At 37.1% G+C, this 26,193-nt stretch overlaps 1 protein-coding gene across 9 annotated transcripts in view; it reads left to right on the top strand.

The window, feature by feature from the left end:
• Positions 1 to 346: 346 nt before the first annotated feature.
• The window catches only part of LOC5564565 (tyrosine-protein kinase Fer), a 212,270-nt gene continuing 186,423 nt past the window's right edge, over positions 347 to 26,193 (top strand). For 3 of the 9 annotated variants that reach the window (XM_021837839.1, XM_021837841.1, XM_021837840.1), the window contains exon 1: positions 347 to 877. The gene's annotated coding sequence lies outside the window, so the exon portion shown is untranslated. The remainder of the gene's footprint in view (positions 878 to 26,193) is intronic. The other 6 variants (XM_021837845.1, XM_021837844.1, XM_021837846.1 and 3 more) reach the window with 4 other exon arrangements.

The following is a 26,193-nucleotide window of genomic DNA, read 5'->3' as shown; positions in this document are numbered from 1 at the left end:
ACCGTAATTGAAAATTTTATGTTTGATAAGACGAATAATAACGCTTACGATGAAGTAGATCGAAACCCTACCATTGACTATAAGACTTTTCCTATCACCGACTGATTCATATCCATCACCTGACTCACAGAATACCACCCCCACGGCGGATGCATTTTCGCTTTGGCTTGTTTTGATCCCTTCTTCGCGCATTCCCATTCATACATTTTTATGTGTGCTGAGCTAATTGCATGGCCAACTCTCGCTCGCTCTCTCGGGTGGTGAGATGTTAACATGTTGCGTGTGTTGGTCTCTACTGGTCTCTTCGGTTCGGCATACAAACACGTCGTCGTCGTTAGCTTTCGCCCGATTCTCGTCATTCATTCGTGTAGTAGACTTGGTACCGTGTGGTTGCTTCCCGTCCGTGTGTTGCTCCGTAATTTGTTTTTCGGGTCCGGTTTTCTCGCGGTCGGCTTACCTTTCTACCTTACCCTAATTTACATTCACAGACTTGCATTGTGGCAAATCGTCATCGGAAAATTCAAGTGCCCCCGCAGTGGTCCTAATCCCGTCTTTCGTACGAACAACGGTGAGTGATTGGTTCTCGTTCGGTTTTATGATTATTTTTATTAGATTTCATCCCGGTTGAGATCGCAGCACAGTGTGTGGTGTGTTTACAGAAGAAGAAAAGTGTTGAATCTTAGATTCTGTTTTTGATAGGATTCGAACAAGGTGGTATAGGAGAAGAACAAGAAGCGGAAAGAGTGTTGCAGGCAGGTCTGAGCAGCACAGACAGAAAGCACAGTGTGGAGTTTCGTTAGTAGGTGGTAAAAAGGAAGAAGAAAGCAGTGAAGAACAAAAACATCACGTCAAAGACGGCCACGCCAAACGACGAAAGGTTTGTGTTTATCCTCTCCTTCATTTCGGTCTGAGTCTTGTGCTGGATTGGAGTTTTCATCGTGTTTGGGAGTAGCTATAGCAACACAACCAGCATCAGCAGCAGCAACGATCTGAGATCAGCAGAAACTCATTCGCTCCCCACTAGGGGAGAGCGGGGTGAGATACATCATATGGAACAATCTAAATAAGATTATTACTACAAAAGTTATCGAGTAGTCACAAGACATGCAGTATTGTAGTATCACTAACAAAGAAACATCAACCAAGTGGAGAGAGCAGACTGATTTGTCGAGTATACCCCATTAGGCATAAAGACGTTAGGCATAAGGACATTAGTCATAAGTATGTTAGGCATAATGGACGTTAGGCATAAAGATATTAGGCATAATGGATGTTAGGCATAAAATACGTTAGGCATAATGGACGTTTGGCATAAAATAATTCTTATCATATCGGAAATTGTTCGGGTCTAATTACAAATTCCATTACATTGATGGGGGTGGGTGGGTGTCCTTAAGATGCAACAGTTCGTAAGCAATAGTGGAAAATTCATACAAAAAGCGTTACGAGGGGTGGATTAATTGGTTGATTAGAAATTACTATTTCCGGTGTTATGAAATTGACAAGCATCCATTATCGCAAGATATGGAAGAAGATTGTTATTATGGTCATTGTTATCATTCTAAAGTCCAGTTCAATCCATTTTTGTAAGTGTCCATTTATATTGGCGATGTGCAAGTGTTATTCATTTCTAGCGAAGTTTAGTTTGGTGAGTATATGACATTTTCTGTTATATTACTCTTACATAATTGGGTTAATTCTAAAGAAGGGAAATCTTCCATATAATTATAAGTACCTATAATACTAATGATTGACTTGAAGACAACAATCTAAAATCAATTCAAAATGTCATGTCATGGTATGTGACATTATCTTCAACAATAATATGCTGGTAGTGTGACGTCCATAAAAGCGTTACATTTTCACTCCGAGTCTATTCATAAATTTAATGTGGTGAAAACAGGTCCTTTGGCTCTTCTGCCAACAATTTTCAATGATTTTCAAACATTTTCGATCAGCCACGTATGAAAGCATTGCCGAAAGCACCTTGTAAATATTTGATATTCGTCGAGTTTATCAAGCTCAAATTTAACATAGCATTTAGCATGACAGGCATTTTTCATGGAAATATTACAATTCCAATTCCAATAACGATTAGAACAGCAAGAATTCACAAAACAGCTTATAATTGTAATAAGGTCCCATTCTTACAGTCATTAAATTGGCCGTGTAAGTAAAAAGAAATGACTATGATTAAAAGAAGGGAAAATATATTATGGAAGTATTAAGAGCAATAGTGATATAAATTTTCGAATAAGTTTGTCTCATAGCATAGTCTAATTATAAAAGAAGACAAATTTTCTGTTTAAAAAATTAGCAGCACTAACTCCAATAATTTTGTTTATAACTATAAAGAACAGCCTTCAATTTGAAGAAGGGATAATCTCTGATGAAAAATTTGCCAATAATCTGTGTACAACCAAACTCAAAAAATGAACAGCAATTACAGCGTCGTTCATACTCTTGGCATTACGCCCCAACCCAAGCTCTTAGCTGAGTGTTCTAGGAACACTTCCACAGTTATTAACCAAATGTTTGCTTTGCCAATGTGGCTATTTTACATTTTTATTTGTGCACGATACATGAGTACATTTATACTTCATGGCCAAGGATCGACTTGAAACCGAACTAAAATACCTTCAGCAGGGCTTTACTCTATGGTCACAGAAGTTACCACGAAGCTAATGAAGGCAATTAACAGCATTTTTATGCTAATCATTTAATCAAGTATTGTCCTATAAATTGACCTCAAAAGATTCACAACTATGGGACGACTGCAAAGCAATCGTATTTTAAAGGACAAACTTTTGATCTTTGAAGCCCTCCACAATTACCAAAAAAGTCAGCTCACTTTTCACAAAAACAATTGCATTTTTTTAATTTTGGAAATTATGCCAATCGTCCATTATGCCTATCGCATTTATGCCTATCGTACGTATGCCTAACGTCCTTATGCCTAACGTCGTGCACCCTGATTTGTCAATCTTGTAAAGTATTTCGAGCTATGAAGTTGTACTGAAGGCTATACTACATGTATACCTCGATTTGGAGGACGCTTGTCACTTGTCCAGTTATCGTTAACAGGTAGTCCCTTCGAATAGTTTTCGGTGTAACTAAGAAACAAATTCTGATACAATGTTTGAAGAAGGTATGAAAAACAAATCGCATAAAGGAACTTTTGGTTGAAATCTCATAGATTTTTTTTGAAGCTTTGAAAGTATATTGTTTTAATTCAAGAACAAAAAAAAATGGTCAGGATTCATAGAGAAATTACCGAAAAAATTTTGGCCCAGCACCAAATAAACTCTCTTTTTCTTGCAAATCTTACATACAAAACTTTACGATATCGTAGAGAATCTGCGTTGGAATTTATGATTTCACTTATGACAGAAAATAAAAAAAAATCTTATATGAATATTTCATGAGTTTGTAACAAAATTTTTGAGTGATTTTATTGTTCATTCGTTGGTTGGTTTACAGAGGTTTCAACCGCATTAGTGGTTATTTGTCTGTATTAGAACTCCTTCCATAAGTTTTAGGGGTCTATTTTGTAATTCGTGCGAATTCACGTGATTCATTTGAAGTCATTGTCGATCAAAGTAAGCATGCATATTTCAGATGTCATCCGTCGACTCCCATAGTAATCCAGTCACATAGAGTGACAACTGTCGATAAACTCGAGTGACAGAGCCAAGTCGAGCGAAATTTTTGGTCGACAGTGACTCCAGTCCAGTCGTTTTTGATCGACTCGACTTATAAAATAGGGCCTGGGAGTGTTCCACGAAAGACCTTCGAATGAAATGTCTGATACAATTTCTTGAGGCGTTTATTATTATATTTCTCGATTAATATAATGTTAGATCATAAAGAGGTTTCTCACTTCCGAAATAATATATGATGCATTTGGTTAAGGTATTATTAAGGGGTCTATTTTGTAAATCGAGCGGCTTCATGTGACTCATCTTTAGTCATTGTCGATCAAAGCAAGCATGCATATTTCAGATGTCACCCGTCGACTCCCATAGTAATCTAGTCATATAAAGTGACAACTGTCGATAAACTCGAGTGACGGTGCCGAGTCGAGCGAAATTTTTGGTCGACAGTGCTGGAGTCGTTTTTGATCGACTTGACCTATAAAATAAGACCCTAAATCGCGGTATTATTAATCGCGGAATTCTGGAGAAGGTTTTATGGAATTTATCGACAGTTTTCTGGTCGAATTTTTCGCAATTCTTCATAAAAGCGGGATTCGCAGAGCAAAATGTTGAAGTTTCTGTTTTTTTTTATTAAATTTTGGAGGAATCTGGTTGAATATCTTATACGAATGTTTAGAACAGTTTCTTTCATAATTGAAAGAGGAATATAAACCTTGTGAAAATTTGTAATCATTAAATCATTCGTATAATGCAAATATTTTAATATAATATTTTCTTGAGATAAAATTCTGAAAACTATTTCCAGGATGCTTCGTAATATTGGCTGTGCAAGCTTTTAAATTATATTATTATTAACTTTTTGCACGATGTCTATTGCATTTATACATTCTCGATGAATTTCTCAAATGATCAGACATGTTTTAACTTATTTCATAGATGAAAATCTCCCAAATATTACTTAGGCGATTCTGACGAAATTCTTCATATTTTTTTCGATTTTTCATACGAAGTGAATCAAATTTTCCGGGTATAGCATCCGTCTCCCTATAATGACAGCATAGAATAGGCCACCTTACGGCAGATTTAAAATTGAAGCCACCAAAACTTAATACGATTGTAGCGCAAAAAATTTGTATAACCTTCAAAAAACGGGTTAGGTCTTGATTTGAATATTTGTAATTTGTACATACAGAATTTTTTATTTTTTTTTACCAGCTTCGTGGTAGCTACTGAGTGTCTTAAAACTATGAGCTTAAGTGACTTCAAGCTTGAAAAAATAGAGAATGAATAGGAACCGAAAAGATACCGCACAGGAATTAGGAGATAAAAGCTTTCATAAGAAGTGTTCAGAGAACCTGTCCAAAGATTTTTCTTTTATTATTTTGTTTTTTTTTTTTAGGAATGACGAGTATCACTCGTAACGTTATGACAAGTAGCGTTTTTTTCAGAATTTTTTTTCCATGAATTTCATCAGAAACTATTTTAGATAGTTGCCCAAAGTTTGCTTCAAATACTACTCCGCAGATTTTTTCAGGAATTAACGCCGTAATGAATCTATCTAGGGTGCAGAGCTACTTGGGCACTTCCATGATTCACAGCACTTCAATATGACGCATATTGTGGCCAAATATGAGAAGCAGCTTTCACAAAAAATTTGAAGAAAATTTTGGAGAAGAGTTGTAAATAGATTTCCTGGAATAATCTCTTGAAGAAGTTCGGAGCTTTTCCTGACAAACTATGAATAAACTTATAAAGCATTTCATATGAAAATGGTTGGATGAATAAATGCGAAAATCCACATAAGAACTACTATTTTTATTATTGTAGGGTCTTCTAGAAAAATCACGTAATTAATTTCTTTTAAAACTCTGGAATGAACCATTGAGAATTTTTGCTCGACCAACTACATACTAGGAAAATTTTAGAAAAATCTCCGAAGGAAATCCTGGAATAGTGTGTAACAAATTTTCAATTAGCAATCCCTGTGAATTTCCCAAAGCAAATCGTGAAAAATGCCTTTAATTTTTATTTTATTTTATTAGTCTAAGCAAACATCATTAATTTTATATTCAAATGAAAACCAGGATTGGCGTCATGTAAAAATTATGGTTTTGAACCTGATAATATTGCATACTATTTTCCAAACACCAGAGATGAAGTCAGCTTGCAACACTCAAAAGTCCAGAGTACCGTAAAACGGGATAACATTGATAGTTATAAGTTCGAATTAAAATTTTTCGTTGATATTTTTCCAATGCATGAATGGTGCTCCTCTTTCTTATATTCACGAGCTGCTAAAAAATAAGAATTATTGTGGAAATTGAGTTTTGTTCATGCGTAAATTTTTTCAACTTTTCGATGATTATGGATAACACCACCGAAGATGCGTACCTCACATGAGTTCTGCAAATGATATAAGCAGAAAATAGTAGTTTACGGAACAAGTTGCAGAATGATGATTTTTACAGCACGAGTCGTAAATAATTACGACGAGTGCTGTAAAAATCGAGTTCTGCAACGAGTTACGTACAACATTCTTTGCAATTTCGTAGAACTTGAGGGTCTCAGAAATTATATCGGAATGCATTCCCTATCATTTTACAATTTCTGAAAAATTGTTGTGTAATGATTCATTACGTAACTCAAAACAGTTGCGTAATGAGAAAGCGTTGCGTAATGAATCATTACAGCACTGGTTTCAGTTGCGTAATGACTATTCCCGCACTGCATACTTCAGTGTAGGAAAGTAGGCCGTTTCATGACAGATTGGCGTGATGAAAAACAGCCTATTACGATGAGAAATTGCAAAAAACACAATTTTTACTATTTATTCTGAACAATACATAATTTCGTTAGGGAATGTCAACATGTATGCTTTATCCACCGTTTAAGGTGTTTTAATTTTAAAATAACACACATTCGGCTACAGGGTCCATAATATTTGTTTGTAACGATAATTACAATGTTATCGAATATTGTATACCTACATGGGTAATCAATGTTACCTCAAATCATTCTAATATAAAATAACCTCAATCAGTTTTATGAACATGCTTAAAAGTTTCAGAAAACAAAATAAGACGGGGTTGGTGGTCTGATGGCTACCGCTTCTGCTTCATATGCAGAAGGTCATGGGTTCAATCCCAGGCCCGTTCCTCGTACTTTGTAGTTGTATAACTCTCACTTGCTTCTATCTTCCATTCTAAATCTGTCACACTCAAACTATTCGTTCATAGCAAACGCTAGAACCAGAGACGGACAAGAAACCGTTTCCCTAACGCTTCCTACTTCCACGCGCACGCCTTTCTTACGCGTGATACATAGGCAGTCTGCTAACCACAAAAGCAAACCTCTCTGCCATGCCTTTCCCCCAATCCATACACTCCCGCATGAACTGACGTGGATGCAGTGGAATATACGGTCTACGTGGGAGTCAGTTCAATGCATCATCAATTCCTCCCCCTTCCTCTCATTGGTCTGCATTCTGACGTGGCAGGTGCCATTGTTGCCTAAAAATAGAAGATCACCAGCACTTATACACGGAGGATGCCTGTTAGTCCCAAGCAGTCATTCGGTTGGTTCCTTGTGTAAGTGCAGCTGATCTGGCGATACTGGAGTGCATCCACGGGCGGCCAATCAAGCTCAAGCTCAAGCTCATGCTTAAAAGTTTCAGAAAACAAAATACAGTATTTATACCCGAGCGATTGGTGCAAGTACTTGCTTTCAAAATATAAAACTTGCATCACTTGTGTTTGCATATGAAATTTTAAATAAAGTTACAAAAAACTGACCAATGTTACCCCGAAATACAGGGAATTATCTTACATTGCGATGAATTAGGAAAATTATTTTATATGACGACGTTTCTTTTTAAATCCACATCTAGCAGCCCAAAAGTTCAAAATTTGGTATCATTCGATCTGCATCTGCATCATTCGATGATTTACATTATCACTGCGTTGGTATATTGACATTTTCAGATAATCGCGTTCCGTTGATTTTTCTTGCAGAGAACAATGCCTCTGAAGACCGTCAGCGTAGCGTCGTTGATTCTAGACGAACGGGCATTTGATCATTTCTTGACCACTCTATGGAGAAAATTCTGGACGAAAAAGCTAAAAGTATTCCAAAACAAATTATTCTCCTAGCTCCTGAAGCTTTTATTCCTGAAATCTCGGTTAAAAATCCTGGATAGTGATCGCGTAAGAGTTTCTGAAAGTTTCTCTGAATTCTTTAGAATTTTGCATCAAGATACACAACAGGGAGAAAACACCTCCTGTTTAAAAATATTTAGACCTTTAATGAAAACGAGAGACTTTATAAAGACTTTACATTGAAATAGTGACCAAATATCTAAAAAGAGATATGATAAAAGCCCTATTTGACTGTACTTAGCCCCATTCCCCTCTATAAGAAACCAGAAAGATCCCTCTGTGCTTCAGCTGAGCCACGCTGGGGGTTGATGCAACATAAGAAACCCAACCATCGTCGTTTGGGACGGACAGGGAGCTCCTCTAGGTCTTCTTCTACGCCAGGTCGGTATCGGCTCCAGCATGCTGCTGCTGCTGCTCTTGCCTTGCAATGGTAGTGGACCGATCCGTGTCCGGTTTTTTTCTCTTTATTTTTATTATTTTCCTTATAAATTTTCTTGCGTCGATTCGTGTCCGCGGATTCGGTGTCAGTGCGACTCAGAAACACGATTTCAACGATTACCTACTCGCATTGGTATGGGTGTGGGGTTGGTTCTCTGCCAGAAAAGCATTGCCAGCCGCCAGCCAGCGACGACGATTGCCGCGTGTTTACATGTAATTCGACGACGTGTGTGAAAGGTTTAAAGCACCATCATCGTCTTCAGTCCACCCACCACCGCGACCGCGACTTCATCTGTCGTCCATCATTCATCAATTTCATTCGTGGTGGCGGCCACACACATGGACGAAGATGAGCCGAACGGGAAGATTTTCCCACCCGCGCGCGCCCACTGCCCGGAACCTCGTGCGAGTTCGATTCTCGCCTCGTGTCGCAGACATCATATTCGGTTTAACCGTTAGACGCTGAGCTTAGCTGAGCGCGGCTTAGACAACGAATCGACATCAGAGACTGATCGATGTCTTTCGCACCTATACATACTTGTGAGAAGAGAGGCAGCAGCGTTGACGTCCGATTTGTATTAGAGAAGAAAAGGTGTCGCGGGGAAACGAAACTTGTAAATTTGTTGTTAATTGAATGGATGGGTGGTTCTGAAAAATAAGTGATAATTACTCGGGCAGCGGACGGTCCTCATTGACTGAGAGATCTATCAGATATTTATCTTGGCGTCACATCCCATCTGGGGTATGACCCGGTTATCAGCATAATTGCGTATGATTAGTTTCAAGGATTTTAAATTAAAGAACTGCTTTCTAAGGATATGTTCTTCTTGGCATTACGTCCCCAATGATACTGAGAATTAGGGCGGTTCAAAATTTTCAAATGTTTGAAAATCCCATCTCCCTTATCTTCCTTACCTTCCTTACCATAAAAATAGTGTTCTGTGAAATTTTCAGCTTATTCGGTGGTGATTTAAAAGTGGCCCAAAGACAATGTAGGTGTATATAAAATTACTATGGAGAAATTTTAAAAAATGTTCCAAACACTTTACTACTGTAATGTAAGTACAAACTTATTATCACATAGTGAAATCTCATTATTCAAGCCTTAATGTAGGATGTTGATGAAGGAAGAATTCCCTTTTGAGCTAGTTTTGTTTTGTAGATGTTTGCAAGGCTATACTGCCGTGAATCGCAAGTCAGTTCCATCTGCATTTTCGTCAAAATTGAGTTTAGTTCAGTTTTCAACATATCTTCCAATGTTCTTTCAGCTGCCCTAATAAGATTATGGGATTAGTTTAGAAAAAGAAGGAAAAAACAGCAAGTCTCAGAAAGATATCTTAGTGAAAAGCAAATTGTGAAAATTTCATAAAGATTGGAACATGTTACAATCCTCTGGATTTATTTATATATTCGTATGGAAAACGAGTTTGGAAAGTTCACACCCCATTTTCTCAATGCCTATTTCTTACAGATGGGACTGACTTGCGATTCACAGCAGTATAATCCCATATTTAGCTAAATTATAGCCAACAAACTCATGAATATCTCTTCTTTTATCCGTCAAATTAAATTGACCTCTTCGGCAAATTTCTTTATTATAGTCGTTCTTCACGAGTTTTCACTATGGGCTAAAAAGTTTGTACTTGCATTCCAGTACTAACGTGTTTGAAATATTTTCCAAAAAAAATCCATAGTAATTTCCATATAAACCTACATTGTCTTTGGGCCACCTTTAACCTGTATAGGCCTGAGTGAAAGCAAAAATACTAAAACCCTCACCGCTCAGCGAATTCTTGATGGATTCAAATGATTTTTTGTCAGTAAACTGGCACACATATCTAGTTTCTAGAAGTTATCAGAGAAACGTGTAAATATTCCTGTGGCCGGAGTTATTAGAGTAGGTCACTGGGTCAGGTCGAGTGAGAAGGATACAGTGTATTTGTGCCCCTGGAGGTAGGCAAATTTCAAGTCACGGAAACTTCCAGAAAAGAATGAAGCTTCAAGAAAATTTTAGTATTGTATGTACCAGATGAGAGCTAATGTGGAACATTTTTGAATCACAATAATCATTTGGCCATTTGACATTTTCAGATACAGGAGGCCTAAAGCAATATGCAATCTCGGCTAGCCAATAAAATTAAAAATGTTGATTTCTAAACTGTGTCAAATAAAAACATACTTATTCGACAAAATACGGCTATCGGAAGCCGTGCTGGTCATTTTAAATAAAGATGTCCATTTTAAGTCCAGTTCTCGAACCACGTTTTTGCACAAGCATAGGCATCCAAGATTTCAATAAGAATGATGAAAGCTTATAAGAATCCTGAATGGATTCTGATAGAAATCCTGTACAGTTTCTTATGACTATACTGGAAAATTTGTGATGAAAATCCTGCTAGGATTCTGATAAGAAGTCTGGAAAAAGTTTTATGAAAATTCTGATTTCAGATAAGATGCAATGTTTCTGATGATAATCCTTGAAAGTTTTTATGAGAATCGTGGAAAGATTTAATGTGAACCCTGGAAGGATTATGATGAAAATCCAGGAAGATTTTTATGAAAATCCTACGAGAATTCTGATTAGAATTATGAATAGATTATGAGAGAAACCTGCGAAGAATCTTTTATTAATCCTACGAGGAATGCAATGATAATCCTGAGAGGATAGTGATGAGAATTATGCGAGGATTCTGAGAGATCCCTGAGAGGATTCATCAGAAACTTTCTAGGATTCTCGTTCTCCTTCCAGGATGGTGGAATAGGAGGTGTACACTACATTTCCGACTGTGCATTCGGATTGGCCACCGGTATCCAAAACTTCGTTGATGCATTTGGAGCTGCAACTAATCCTCTAAACAAAACTGTAAGAAAATTGAGAATTGATCAATTGAGTCTAAATATATGAGCAACAGAGTGCAACAAAATCGTCCACGCCTTTCAAGGGTTATAAAAATAGTTCTTCAGTTCAATGTTGCATGTAATGGTTTGAAAATTAAACAAGTCAACCTAGATTTGAACCTCTCATCTTCGGAGCGCAATTGCATCAGTCTTGCATCTTACATAGACACCAACTAGCGTCTGTTGAAAGGGGGATAATGGATGTCAATATGTTACTGCAAGAGATTATAACCACGAGAATGAATTCGTCAGAATTGCCGATCCATAGATCTGTAGAAGCGGCTATCGAAGACATTCTGAAAAGATGCCTGTTTTAGGAGTCTTCCAGAACAGACCATTTCGGGACAAATAAAAAAACATGCGACAGGCTCGTTTTTCCCTTTGAAAAGAATACTGTATTTCGCTACGAATTTTGCTTACAGTTTCTAAGAGGGGTTAAAACCTAAACTATTGTGAATAAGTTAAAACACACTCTATTTCTAAAAGTAAGATATAAAAACGTGCAAAGTGTGTATCGATTATGAAACAATCTTAACAATAATAACAGTAGAATTAAAACGTCTGAGACGGGTCGAGCAGAATAAGTTTGAAAAGATCAAATACCGAAAGTGTAAGTAATGTTACATGTAACCTTAAATATTCAACAACTGATCAAATAGTTAAAAGCTTTGCTACACCACATATCGTGTGTTTTGTGCTGGTAAGAACCCAGTGTCTGGTTCTCATATCTACTCATATCTACTAGCAGAACAAAACATTCAATGTAAATCTTTGGATTTTTACAATTGTTTTCTAATGAAATTCAGTAGATGCTGTTGGAGTATTTTAGAGACTTACAGAAAAAGGCCCCTGGAAATGTCTAGAACAAATTTCTTGTTACTTTCAGAAACCAAAAGTCTGTGAACATACAGAATAGATGAAGATTTTGTAAATTTTGACGAATGCTTCTGAAGTTGATGACATCTAGATGGAAACCTCATGTTGAACTTTGAGTAAAATAAAATCTTTCGTCAACCATGGATCTTACACGAATCTGGAACAAACAGATAATATAATCTAATTTAGAATAGAAAGAAATATAGCTCATACTTTCTCTGACAATGGAATTCACTATTCAGAAGTCTACAACATCTCTAACGACCAACTTATTGCTCATCTCTAGTTATCAAATAAGAGAAACCTTCCGATCCCGAGAAAAGAGAAACAAGCCATCTGCTGTAAAATCGATAATTATGACAAACATGCCCCAAACCGATCACATCCGTGTGACAAATTTCCATAATTTCACCCCTGGGATAAAAAACGACCACCAATCAACGACAGCGTGACCCACTTCAGGATGCACTAAAATTATCCAACAATAATAACGAAACGGTTCCCACAGAGTCTTCTGATTCCCCGCCCAACCCTTTCTCCTTCGCTCGGCAAGGCAACAACAACAACCGAAACCGCGATGATGATAATAACATATTGCCAACATAACAGTCGCCTGATTCCTAAGGTGGAACCTCTTTGTTTTGTTTTGGCCAAAAGCTTTCGTCGTCGTCGTCGTCTTCGACCACCGACATCGGGAGACCCCCGCCCTGATCCCCGTTGACTCACTTCTTGTCAACTCCTTCCCTTCCAGTTGCAGTGTGCTTAGGTTCCAAAACACACGAATACTACGGGGACGGGGACCCAACCGATTGTGTGCAACTCTTTCTCAGGTTCCTACCTGCGGCCACTGTACAGGCCCCCGAAGCACTGTGGCACCGGTCAATCTGGTTCTGATCCCGCCGTGGTTTTCTTCTTCTTGTTTTCATCCGGCCCTCACTCACACAGACGCCAGCGACTTCACGGCTGTTGAAGTCTTGAACACTTTAAATTTATATATTTTCTTCTCCGCTCCGTGTGCTTCCCGCGTCCGCCTTCGCGTACTCCACGCGGAGTAAAACCAGTTCTTGGGCGCGGTCCCCAACGCCTGCACCACTTCTCCAGGCCAGTGCAGAGAAGCACAAGGGAACATGTCCATTTCTTCCAGGCCCATCAACATACAACGCTTCCCGAGCAGAAGACAATTGCTGAGGAATACCTAGGGTATATCATACCAGATAATTTTCCATACTTACCATCTGGATAAGGTATGGAAGAGCCCTCCATAAGATGTAATCTCACGTATATTCTACTGGCATCAAACTGATTGTTGGATTATGTATTGCAATTTGAAATACTTAAAAAATACAATGAATTTCCATATAAAAGTGATTTTTTTCAACAGTAGTTAAAAACCAAATGCAAGGCTCAATAGCTTTCCAATACTTCGATGAGGTGTTTTCAATTGTTTTAAACGTTATTTTCAATATCAGAATAAAAACAAAACATTTTATGTACATGCAGGTATGAATTATTATTTCTTGCTCGGGTTATGCTATACGGCCGATTGCTCTTCTGTTCTGCTCTGGACTGGAGGAGTCTCTTCTTCTCTAGCTGTATGCAATTATCAACCACTTACGATGGAGCATACCGGTTCGTACGCTTCCAAGTTCTTCGAGATTATGGCTCTTCAAAACAAAACGCTGACTTTTTTAAAACTATACTAAAACTCAAGAGGAGCAAATCGGTGAGCGGAGCAAGCAGGCACTCGGGGCTTGGTCAGCGGTAAATTTGTTTGCTTTGTTATCGGAAAAGCGAGATTCTGGTCGATGTGCGAAAATACAATTAACACAGTCGGGGAGTAGTTTAACTCTTCAAAACTATGCGACAGGACTTGGGTGCTTCTATTGGTTCGTTTTCGGGAACAATCCAGCCAAATTACAATCTGTTGGACAATACTTCAAGGGAAAAAGTGAGGATTAAAAAAAATCCCTTAAATCATTCCCTATTTATGGGTGTGGATGTAGATGTGGCTTAACACTTTATTTTAACTGACCTTGATTATTGTCTGTCTCGAGATAAATCCAATTATAGCGATTATCTGCCCATGTCTTCAAAGATAAGCGCAGCGAACTTTCAACTTCGAAGCACAGTACACCCGATTCTGTTTTTGCACGGATTTTTTTTAAAGGCTGCGGGGCCCAGATAGCCGTAGCGGTAAACGCGCAGCTATTCAGCAAGACCAAGCTGAGGGTTGTGGGTTCGAATCCCACCGGTCGAGGATCTTTTCGGGTTGGAAATTTTCTCGACTTTCCAGGGCATAGAGTATCTTCGTACCTGCCACACGATATACGCATGCAAAAATGGTCATTGGCATAGTAAGCTCTCAGTTAATAACTGTGGAAGTGCTCATAAGAACACTAAGCTGAGAAGCAGGCTCTGTCCCAGTGGGGACGTAAAGCCAGAAAGAAGAAGAAGAAGGGCGTACGACCGCCGCCGGAGTCTAAAAAAAAACATAAGATGATCAATAATTGTAAACAACAGGAATAAGTGTTTTGCACTTGTAACACTTGACTTATGTTATCAAACAAACATATTTTAGGCGTCCAGAGACCACAAAACAGGATTTGTCTAGGAAATCCTGCAATTTTTCTGTTGCAATTATTGTAAAAGACTTCTGAAGTTCTTCAGCCATATTTTCTGAATTCTTCAGAATTCTTTCTGAAGTACATCACAAGCCTTTCTGAAGACCTTCAGCAGTCTATTATTGATGATAACCCTTTTTGGAGTTCTCCAGAAGCCGTTTCTTGAGGTTTCCAGATTTACTGTTCTGAATGTCTCTTGATGCTTCTTTTCTAAGATTACATAAATCTCTTCTGATTGCCTCAAAAGTATCAGTACCATTTGTGGAGCTTCCAGAGGCATTTTTTTTTTCAACTTTTTCAGAGGCCTCACTTGAACGTTCTCAAAAGCCAGAATTTCATAAATATTCGAAGAATTTTGAATGTAGTTTTGTAGAAGCTATATATGGATTTCTCAACAAACAGTTTCTGCAAGTCTGAAGAAGCCTCTTCCAGATATCTTCAGAAGATTCTTGTTTAAGTTTGTTTTTGTAGTCCTCTGTATTCTCTTTTGCAGCTTCAAATATTTTTCGCGCACGTCTTTTAAAAGTCTCTCAGAGTCTCATTTGAGCGTCTTCTATGTGTATTCCAGGGCCGGGACAAGTACTTTAGTAAACATTTGCCACACATTGGTCCAGTTTCAAAAATTCATGGCAAAAATTTCACATTCCTAATATTTGACAAGTGTTTTGGAAAATGTTTCATGGTTTCATATGTTTTGGTTTAGGGCATATTCACCATATTTTGGTTTTCAAAGAACAAAATTTTAACAAAAATGCAGTTTTTTATGCATTTTGAGACTCTTAACTTTTTCACAAAACGAGTCAATTAAGACTTAAAAGAGCATTTGGGCAAGATATCTCCACGGGGAGTGGCGGGTTATGATATGAAGAAGCTGTCCTTTTATTGTTTTATGTACCTACAACAATAGCTGTTAATTTAACAGGGTTAACTACAGATAAAAATAAACTTGCCTCTGGGAAGTAATCTAGGTAAAAATAAGTAAACGGCCAGAAAAACTTATGCTAAAAACTAAAATTGCGTAATTTTTTGATAAATATTGAAAACTTGAGTTTTAAAACAAAAATTAAGGTTTCTGGACATGTAAACGTATTTAATAACACGGAGAGAACAAATTTCTTTTGAAATTTTTGGATGGATTCTGAACTATTTTATATTGTAGATGAATGTTTGGCTTTGTTTTTCAACTTAGAACATGTTTGGAAATTATGGTTTGGTATCGGTGCTGTCGCTGCTTTGTGTTTTGATTAGATGGCAGAATCGATGACCTGTGGTAAAATGTAGTCACAGTTCCTATTGCAATTCCAGTAGCTTTTTCAAGGTCTCTACATTCTTCTTCTGGATGTCTCCAGAACCATATTGTTGAGGTTTCTAGAACCTTCATCTGAAGGTCTTTATGCGTTTTTAGATATCTACTAAATATCTTTGGATGTCTTTTCTGATCTTGGTTGGACATCCAACCTCTAAGAAATGTTTCTTTAAGTTTCTTCTCCACTTCCTCAAGTCTCCAGAAATCTCTTTTGAGTGATTTCAAAAGCCTCTTTAGAATATCTGCAGAATCCAAGATAAATCATCCACAGGATGAAAGTCTAATTATTATAATAATAATAGGAATAGTATAATAATAAATAATAATTTTAATGTCTTCTTAAGCGTCCTCTGAAGATTTCATAAAGATTTTTTTGAGTTCTTCCAAAATTTTTCTGGAGGTCACCAGATTTTTCTTCTGGACGATGATAGTCTGCATGATCTCTAATATTAGGCAACGGACAACACGGAACACCCAATAAGCCAGTAAATAATTATTCGTTTGACGAAAAGTTTTCTCCGATTAAAGCGTGAATTGAACCCACGCTTCATGCCTAAATGACTGATACCCCTAACCACACGGCCAACTAAGCCCAAAACGTCTTCTCTTCTGAAGATACCCAACGTCTTCATAAGGTTTTTTCGGAATGTCTCTAGAAGTTTCTTTTATAAATCTGCAAAAATATCTTATGAATACCTCCACAAGCTTCTCTTGATACCTCTTCCAAAGGTCATCAAATGCCTTTCCTCAGCTTTTTCAGAAACCTTATTTGAACGTCTTCAAAAGTTTCTTCTTTAAACCTTGAAAGCCATGAAAAGTTCTGCGGAAACTACATTTTAAATTCACAAGATGCCGTTTCTCAAAGTCTTAAGAATCATATTCGGGATGTCTCCAGAAGAGCCTTGTGAATGTTTCTAGAACCCTTTTATTGTTCCATAATAGACTCCTTTGAAAGTCCTAAAAAGCTTTTGAACACGTTTCAAGACAAAAACTTCGTTGTTCAGTACTCTATAACTGTACAATGCGTGGCTTCGAGAATTTATTCTGGCTGCAATCAAATATGTTACAAGAATCAAATCCCTCTTCTGAATGTTCGAAGGACACTCTTCTGAAGGTCTCCAGAAAATTCTTTAAGAGGACTCCAGATATATCTTAAATTTCACTAAAAGTGCGACAGGTCAGGAAATTCCAGGTGTTTGGAAAGAATTTGTTCCCTCGACTCGCGTTGGTTCACCTCCAATGAGAATATATAGTATATATTCTCATTGGTTCACCTCCATTTTAGTTGAATCGAAAAACACGACTTGGAGTTTGACAGCATGTAAACAATACACATCAATGAGAAAGTGTGCAAAATTTGATTGGTTTTTACCCAATGGTAGAAAAGTTATGCCCTGTTGAATGTGTTGCAATAATTCCGTGTTCGCCCTCTATGGAATTTCCATACTCCTGGATGGCCCAAAAACTCTCTTCTTGAAGTCTTCTAAAGATATATATGTCCAACAGATATACAACAGAATCATGTTCTATCTGGGGCCCAGATAGTCGTAGCGGTAAACGAGCAGCTATTCAGCATGACCAAGCTGAGGGCATGGGTTTGAATCCCACCGGTCGAGGATCTTTTAGTAAAGGAAATTTTCTCGACTTCCCAGAGCATAGAGTATCTTCGCACCTGTCACACGATGTACACATTCAAAAATGGTCAATTCGCAAAGAAAGCTCTCAGTTAATAACTGTGGAAGTGCTCATAAGAGTACTAAGCTGAGCTGCCGGCTTTGACCCAGTTGGGACATAATGCCAGTAAGAAGAAGATGTTCTGGATGTTTTCAGAATCCTATTGTAGATGTCACCAGAACCATTTTATGAATATTACCATAATCCTCTCCAGGGTGCCTCAAGAACTCTCTTCTGGAAGTCTACTAAAAATCTTATGAAGTCTGCAGCCACCTTGAATCTTCAGTCGGTGACAAAACCCGGTCAACCAGTCAGTGAATTTCGCTAGAGATCGATATCGATTCGTTTTGAATCGATAGCGATCGCCATCGCCGGACAAAGATCTATGAAGAATTATGAAGACTGGTTGGTTGGGAAGTTGGTAACCAAATGCTGTTTTTACATACAAAATGCCCAAGTTTGGGAATCTATATTTCAGCTTCTGGCCGAATTGGCTGAAATTTGGATAACGAACTACAAATAACCTGAAGTTTTGTGTATACTGAGCTCATTGAATTTCAATCATTTTCCGAGTAGTTTCAGAGGGTTGGTCAAAGAGAAAAATAAGTAGCCGAGAGATTTTTCGATTTAATTTAAAAAACGGTGAGCTGTAAGTAGTTGGTGTGTTCGGCAAGTTTGTTTAACTTCTGAAAGTGAACAACTTTGCCGAAGAAACCAACTAACAAAAACTTACCATTTTTGAATTAAATCGAAAAAACTATCAATTACTTACTTTTCTCTTTGATCAACCCTCTGAAATTTCTCGGAAAATGACTGAAACTAAGTGAGCTCTGTATACACAAAACTTCAGGTTATTTGTAGTTCGTCATCAAAATTTCAGCCAATTCAGACTTCCAGAAGCTGAGATACAGATCCCCAAACTTGGACATTTGTATGGAAAAACAGCATTTGGTTACTAACTTTTGTCACTGACTGTATCTAGAAGACTCTTCTGTGGATGTCCTGCAGAACTAGAACAGATTCTTCTGAAGGTTTCTATAAGCTCTTTTGAAAGTCTACGAAGCCTTTTCTTTGAGTCTACAATAACCAGTTCTAGAACTTTGCAACAGCCACTTCTTAAAGTCTGCAGACTACTCTTTTGAAAATCTTTTAAAGTCTTTTCTGGGTGTTGTAAAAAGTCTTTACTGAAGGTCTTCAGAAGCTTCTTTATGAGAAGTCCAATTACTACTTTTGAACATGTGTCCCAATAATTCTTCCCCAATAAATTTCCAGGAAATTCATCTGCATGTTTTAATGAGCTCTTTTGGAAGCCAACAGAAGCTTCTTCTGGTGGTCATCAAGATTCGCCTCCTGAAGTCTGCAACAGTCATTTCTTGAACTCTGCAGACCGCCGCAAATCTTCAAAAACTGTTTTGGGTGTTTTAAAACGCTGAACTGGGTGTATCCGGCAGCATCATCTGTCGCAATACTCATAAGCAACCGGACAAGAAGCAGAGAAGCATGTTATACCTGGTATGCTGAGAAGGAGTACTTTTTTTAGGTCTTCAGAAACCACATTTGGCATTCTCTAAAAGTTTTTTTTTCTGGAGATGTCCTACAACTCTAGAAGTTTCTAGATCCTATTTTGAAAACTAACAGAAGCCTGATCTGGATGCCTCCAAAAGTCTCGTCTTTATGTCGGCAACAGCTACTGCTTAAAGTCATCAGTTGCAATTTCCAGAATGGTCTTTCATTAGTTTTTGTAGGACACTTCTAGAAGGCTCCAGATGCTTTCACTAGAAGTCTTTAAAATGTACAGATTTGCATTTGGAAAGTCTACAAAGCCCTGAGGTCTTTTACTTAAAGTCCTCAAAAGGCTTTTCAGAATACACAGACTTTTTTGCAACTTTTTGATGTATTTTTTTTTTCAGCTCTCACTTAATTTCTATAAGCCATTATTCTGCATCGTAAGTATCCTAAGAAACATCTTTTGGGAATGGGGAAAAGCTCCAACCTGGATGTTCCATCCTATTTCTGAACCAGTAGATTATAAAAATATGGAGAATATGTAGTAAATACTAAACTGTAGCGAGAAAAATTTCGATGTACATTCAATTTTATTAATCTCCTGATTCAGAGATAGCGTGTGTTGGGAATGGAAACAAATGGATGTTGTAAGTTGCTTTTTTCTGGATTCTTGTTCTTTTCGAGGTCTTCAGTAACAAGCCTATAAACTTCCGAAAGTTTCTTACTACCTTTCAAAAAAAATTTTTGGTATGGTTTCTAAAGCCTTTCAAAAAGCCATTTCTTGAAACCATCGTAGGATTGTCGTATCTGTCTCCTTTACAAGTCTCCAGTAGCTTCCCCTCTGGATTTTTTTTTAATTTTTTATCTTGAGAAACTATATAAATCTTTCGAAACTCTCCATGCAGTTTCGCTAAAACCCTCTAAATGACTTAGCGTGTAGAATATCCACTTTTTCCAATCTTCAAAAGCTCTCTTCTAATATCCTTTTTGCAGTTGCTTCTGAAGTTCTTCAAATGCATCTTATGTCTCCAAAACACGCTTTATGAAGTATCCATTATCTATAAGCTTATCTAGAAGTCCACAGTAGCTTTTTCCTGGCGTTCCTAAGAAAAATGATTCGAAAACTTGACGAAGTTGCACAAAGCCGAATCTTGTTTGTCTCCAACATCCTGTTTTGGAGATCCTCAGCAGCCTCTTCTGGAATTTTCTCTAAGAATCTTTCTTCTGACAGTATCAACCTTTGCTGGGAACATCTTAAAAACATTTCAACAGCTTATAGAGGTCTTCTCCAGGAAGTCTCCAGAAGTTTCTTTCAATAGTCTTCCTGGTATGTTTCCAGAATTCAAAGAGATTTTAGAAAATCAATCTCCAAGATTTACGAAGCTTGGAAATCGTCAAGTCATCTAACTAGACAAGACGAAGCATATTCTGGGAGTCTTCAGAAGGTCTAGGAGGGTTCTAGGATAATCAACGTCAGATTTTGGTTGGCAGGTATTAGTGCAATAGTTTTTTTCAAATAGATCATCAATTAACGCTTCAGTCGTTGCGCAGTTTGCCACTGTCAGAACCACCACGCTGATGCTGTGTACGATAAGCGAGGTTTTTCCACCACTGTTGTACAAAATACAACAGCGCGACGACTGAAGTGTTAAGAAAGTCTAGAAGTTTCCAAGATCAAATGCAATAAAATTAAAATGTTTGACATTTCCTCACACAACCTTGAAACAATCAAAGTGAAAGTCTATTCTACTTTCTCAATGTCCCACGCTGCTCGCAGAAGAAATTAGAGGAAATGCATTAGATTTTAAATTTAGAGAAAACAAACATAGAACAGTGACCGCGTCAGCTGGCCTGCCAATGGTAAACACAAATTTTGGGGACGAAGGAATTCTGAACCAGAGAGCTAGAGGCGCACAGTCTGATATGGATCTATCGCTCACCGAAAACCGAGTGAGCGCGTTTATTCGTGGCAATGATTCAATACTGTAGCAGCCGGTCGGGTGGCGAATATTTTTACGACATTTCATCACCCGCAGCGGCAAACGGGCGGCGCAGTTGGCTGATCTGATGAATCCAACCGAAACCGAAACCGACCTCCCCGGAAAGGTTAAACAATTGCTTTTTTTTCGTTTAGACGGAATGATCACCATTTTTTTCGTGCGCTTCCAACTCAACAATTCTATGTACCCATCATCCTTACTTCTCCTCCTGCCACACGATTTACGATGACTGTGCAGAGGTTTGGTGAGCATCGGTCTCAAGTGTAACCAACGAATGTGGTTGCGGCACAAGTACCCCAATAATAATTATACGTGGATGCAGTGCGCTTCAGGTGAGGAAGGTTGGTAGAAGGAAAATTTGTCCGCGTTAACCAGTACCTAAACGGTAGATCATGTTTCAAGGGCTTTCTGGAGTCACTGCCGAACACAATAGATATAACTCAAGTAAGGTACCGTGAGGTAAGTGGATACAGCAAAATCAATAGTTAAATCCATTGTTATGTACAGCTAACGTGAATAATGTAACTCAAACTTTTTTCTGTGGATAACAAATAAGGGACTATTATACTTCAAATCGTCATTTATTTCGAATTTTCTGATTGTTATGTATTGAGTATGAGAGACTTAAAAATTTGCGTCAAATGATCACCATTAATTTGCACCAAATGACCACCATTAAAAAAAAATTGTTCTCGAAACAAATGTAGTGTGATTATGTTTAATAATTAAAAATGGAGTGGTGTTTGTATGTCACGAAATAACTAGAGAACAGGACATCCGATTTGCACAATTCTTTCACTGTTGTCTTCTTGAAGGGCTCCGACGTGTTCGTGTGACGAAAAAGTTTAGGAAAGTTATCGGAAAATTTGCTAAAACGGAGGAGTACTAATATATCATTTTGTATAGGAGATACCTTGACATTTTTCAACAGCCTACTTGATGATTTGATGGCAAGACGAAGTTTGCCGGGATCACTAGTGTTTAATAAGAATGATATTACCCTCGTTCAAGTTATTAGTGCTAGTAATGTTACATTTTAATACTTTAAAATTAAAAAGTATCTTTATTTAATCAAAATATAATAAAAAGTATGTATATATTGTTTTATACTAATTTGAACAAAAAAAACATTGTAACTAGAAAAATTTGGAGAAAATTCATCCATTTATACGCATAAGTTATACAGAAGTGTTGTAGGATTATTCCTAACGATATTTTCGAAAAACACTCTTGATTTAAACATATTAGTTACATTTACTTTTGAATAACAAACTGAAATCCTTCTATTTTATTTATGAATATATGTTTATCATCTGTCTAGAGCAATTTATATGGTCAAATAAGGTACGATACTATGCTTTCGATTGGAAAATTAGTATATTTTGCTCTTTTACAACTCAGCTTAGATAAACCATGAAAAGTTTCGTGTGAATTTTGAAATTATTATTTTTTTTTATATATTTTTATACCCGAAAGGTTAAAAAAAAGGTGGATTAATTCAAATTTTCTATGGTCAATTTGACAAATTCAAGGAACAAAATAAATGAAAACAACATTTGCGGATATTAAAGCTTTTCGTAAGCAGTCTGCCAATAAATGATAATTATTCTTGATCCACTTACCCCACCCCATTAAAAAGTAGGTACCATGTCCAATATATTTGTATTTATTTATAAAAAAATGACATATTTTTCATTGTGATTCATTCAATTAGAACTGAAATGCTCACCATGTGTCGAAAAAAATAATAGAATTCGAATTTAGACAGAGATACAATGGATTTTTGATTGATGGAAAACAATTTTCAAATTAATTACTTTTTGCAGCTAACAAGTTTGCTTGTGTTAGTGTACGTGTAGTACCAGTTTTGCAATAGTATCAGTGCGGGCGTAAGAATATAACCTAAAACGAAGCAATGGTGCGAAAACATTCAACATATTCAAGTATTTATGCTTCATATTGACAAATGATCCACTTACCCCACTGTACCTTACTTATTTTCTGACTTCGTTTCAAATCTAAATCCCTGTAAGTGGATTTATTTTCTGAAGTTCCTGAGAAAAACTCTCTTTAAAGTCTCTGGAGGTGTCAGGGATTTTCTGAATGTCTCCAGAAACCTCTCCTATAAGTGTCCGAAAAATTCGTCCTTACGAAGTCGCCTAAGTATTCCTTGGGGAATCTTAATGAACCTGCTTTAGTAATGTTCAGAATTCCATTTTATAAGTCTGCTGCAGTAGACACTATAAATATTTACAATGGGTTACATGCATGGCCTGATTCGCTACTCGGCACATAGTAACGCACATACGCTAGTATCTAAGCACGAAAAATCGCTAAAAAGTAACGCGAAAAATATGTGTATGGCGAAAAGCATCTAACGAATTATTTCTCAAAATTGAGAACTATTTTCCAAAAAATATTTGGTACCGGTTGTATGTGATGACAATGACTATCACGCCTAGCAAATATCTTTTCGATTAATGCTTTCATTTACGAGAAATTTGAAGTTAGATGCCTTTTCCCATACAAAATGAAACGAGGAAACTTCTGCTGCTCAACTGCGGACAAGAGCAAAGCAGGTAATCCATTGAAGCATCTTAAACATTGTTTCCAAAAGCCTATTCTCAAATCATTCAAAAGCCTTTTATGAAATTTTCAGCCATCCCTGGAAGTCTGCTAAAACTGTTCCAAACCTATCCTGGAAGTCTGTTTGAGATTACTTAAAGCTTTTTGTGATATGTAAATATTTCTTCTGGAGTTTTCCAAAAGTCTCTACTAAAGGTCTGTATAAATCTATTCTAAAAGTATTCAGTAGTCTCTTTTGGAAATATCTTTGTTCCTTTGAACGTTTCCGAAATTCTCTATTTGAAGTCTCTAGAAGTCTCTTCGGAGGTCTCCAAGTGTCTCGACATATCAAAAGTGCTTTCTGAAAATCTATGGATATGACTAATTGAATCTCCAGTAGTCTTTACTGATGAGTATAGGAGTTTTTTTTTTTTGGAATTGACAAATGATTCAAAAGCTTCTTTAGAAAATTTCGTTAAGGTTTTAACTGAAAGTCCTCTGACGCTTGTTCTGAAAGTGTCCAAAATAAGGTTTTAGGAGGCTATGAAAATGTAATGCGGCTTTCCAGAAAGTGTTTTGGAAGATGTCGAAAAATGCTATCGCAAAACATCAAATTAGGTTTAATGTGAACCTTCAAAAGCGGCTACTAGACTCTTTCAAAAGCTGGTACGAAGTGGTTTTGCAGAATTGTAAGTGATGTTTATGGAGAAATCTAAAAGACGCTTTAACTAACTTATATGGCTTATGAAGACCATCAGGAAATGCATCTGAAGAGCTATGAAATATGTTTCTCCATATCTTGACATGAGATTTTTGGGGATATTCAACCTATAGAATATTTTTCTAAAAAGAATATCTTGAATTGTCAATCTGTAGATTCATACAACTAGAATGGTCTATAATATTGATGAACTGGTAATCACCCATACTGCCGTTCTATGCCTACTTGTCCCATGTTATATATAAACCTTATGGAGCGTGGGACAAATATGCGTAGACCGGCAGCATAGGTCAATCAAACTTTAAGCGGGAACTACTTTTTGTTATCCAGTTATATCTATTTAAAACTCAAGATTTGGTTACGTTATATCTTCTTTTTAAACCTGCTTTTTGATGCTACTGGATTTTCTCGGAAGATGTTTTTCAACACTTCCAGAACATGTTTCTTGAGTTCTTCAAAAGCTGCTTTTGTGGTCATACATACATTTGGAGAAGCTACAAGACTGGCAGATAATTTATATGGAGACTTGTAGAAGTATTCTCCATAGGAGACTGCTATAGTTGTTCAGCAAGAGCCATATGATGCTTTCGAAAGAAGATGTTGGAATTTTTCCAAGAAAAATAGCCAGATACTTACGGAAGCTCTTGAAGACTTGAAGAAGAGAGTTCCAAAGACAAAGTTATGTCTTTTGGAGGGTTGCGAAGAGCATTTGGACATTTCCAAAAGGACTTCAAGAACTTCTCGATGCGGCTTCTTTCAGATGAAGTCTTAAATACTACCTGAAGTGGCATTTGGTGATTTTAAAAAAAAGGCAGCTAAGCTTGTGCAGATTTTAAGATGAGCCTTTTTTGAAAGTTACAATAGATGCTCTCTCAAAAGCCCACTTAAGGAGATCTTTTTTTGTTTTCTGTTTCTTTATTAGGGGTCAAGTCAAGCGTGACAAGTCTTACAAAAATTTCGGAAGACTCATACAAAAAACGTGACAAAGGGGGGGAGGGGGTCAAAAAAGTTAAAATTTAGCGTGACATAATTTGTGTACCATCCCTTAACAATATTTTAACTTTCCTTCCGAAGGAAGTCGTCATTACAACTTTTACATCATAAGACTATCTTGGGGATGGAATTCAAACCCCGGGTCCTTGGCATGTGTTCTAACAACTACACTAGGCCCGTCTCCTCTGGAGAAAACCATCGAGAAAGTGTTTTAAAGTCTCAGAAGAAGCTTCTGAGGTCTCCAAGATATTCCCGAAAACGAAAGTTCTGAAGATTTCCAAACAAGTTTGCTGGAGATAATCAGACGAAAGTTCTTGAGATTTTCAAAGGCATTTATACAGACTTTTTGGTTAAGACAAAACTAGTTGGCTACTTTTGGAATACCGTTAAGTCACCAGTCACCGTGCGGCCTCCATTCACCGTGCACATATACAAATTCCTACAGAATATTCATATAATTTTCACAAATTATTTTTTTGTCAGCAAAATAAGATAAAACTGATGAAATGAAGTAGTTTTTGTCACAAAGCATTTTGAAAAACCTAGCTTATATAGTAAAAATCATGTGAATTCTGTTTGATAATAAAATTTTTCAACACTCTTAGTAGAAACACCAAAAATTCACATTTTTCATTTTAACGATAGAGTATGATTTTTTTCAAAATTTCAACATGTTTTCATTGTGGATACTATTAGTAAGATGTATTTCATCGTATGAGCAATGAGATTTTATGCAAATTAGAATTTTATATTGTGTTTCAGTCGAAACTCAAATGCACGGTGAA

Source organism: Aedes aegypti, chromosome 1 (assembly GCF_002204515.2).
Source record: "Aedes aegypti strain LVP_AGWG chromosome 1, AaegL5.0 Primary Assembly, whole genome shotgun sequence".
Taxonomy (NCBI): Eukaryota; Metazoa; Arthropoda; class Insecta; order Diptera; family Culicidae; genus Aedes; species Aedes aegypti.
The sequence above is the reverse complement of the archived record's forward strand: the minus strand, read 5'-3'. Positions and strand labels throughout refer to the sequence as shown.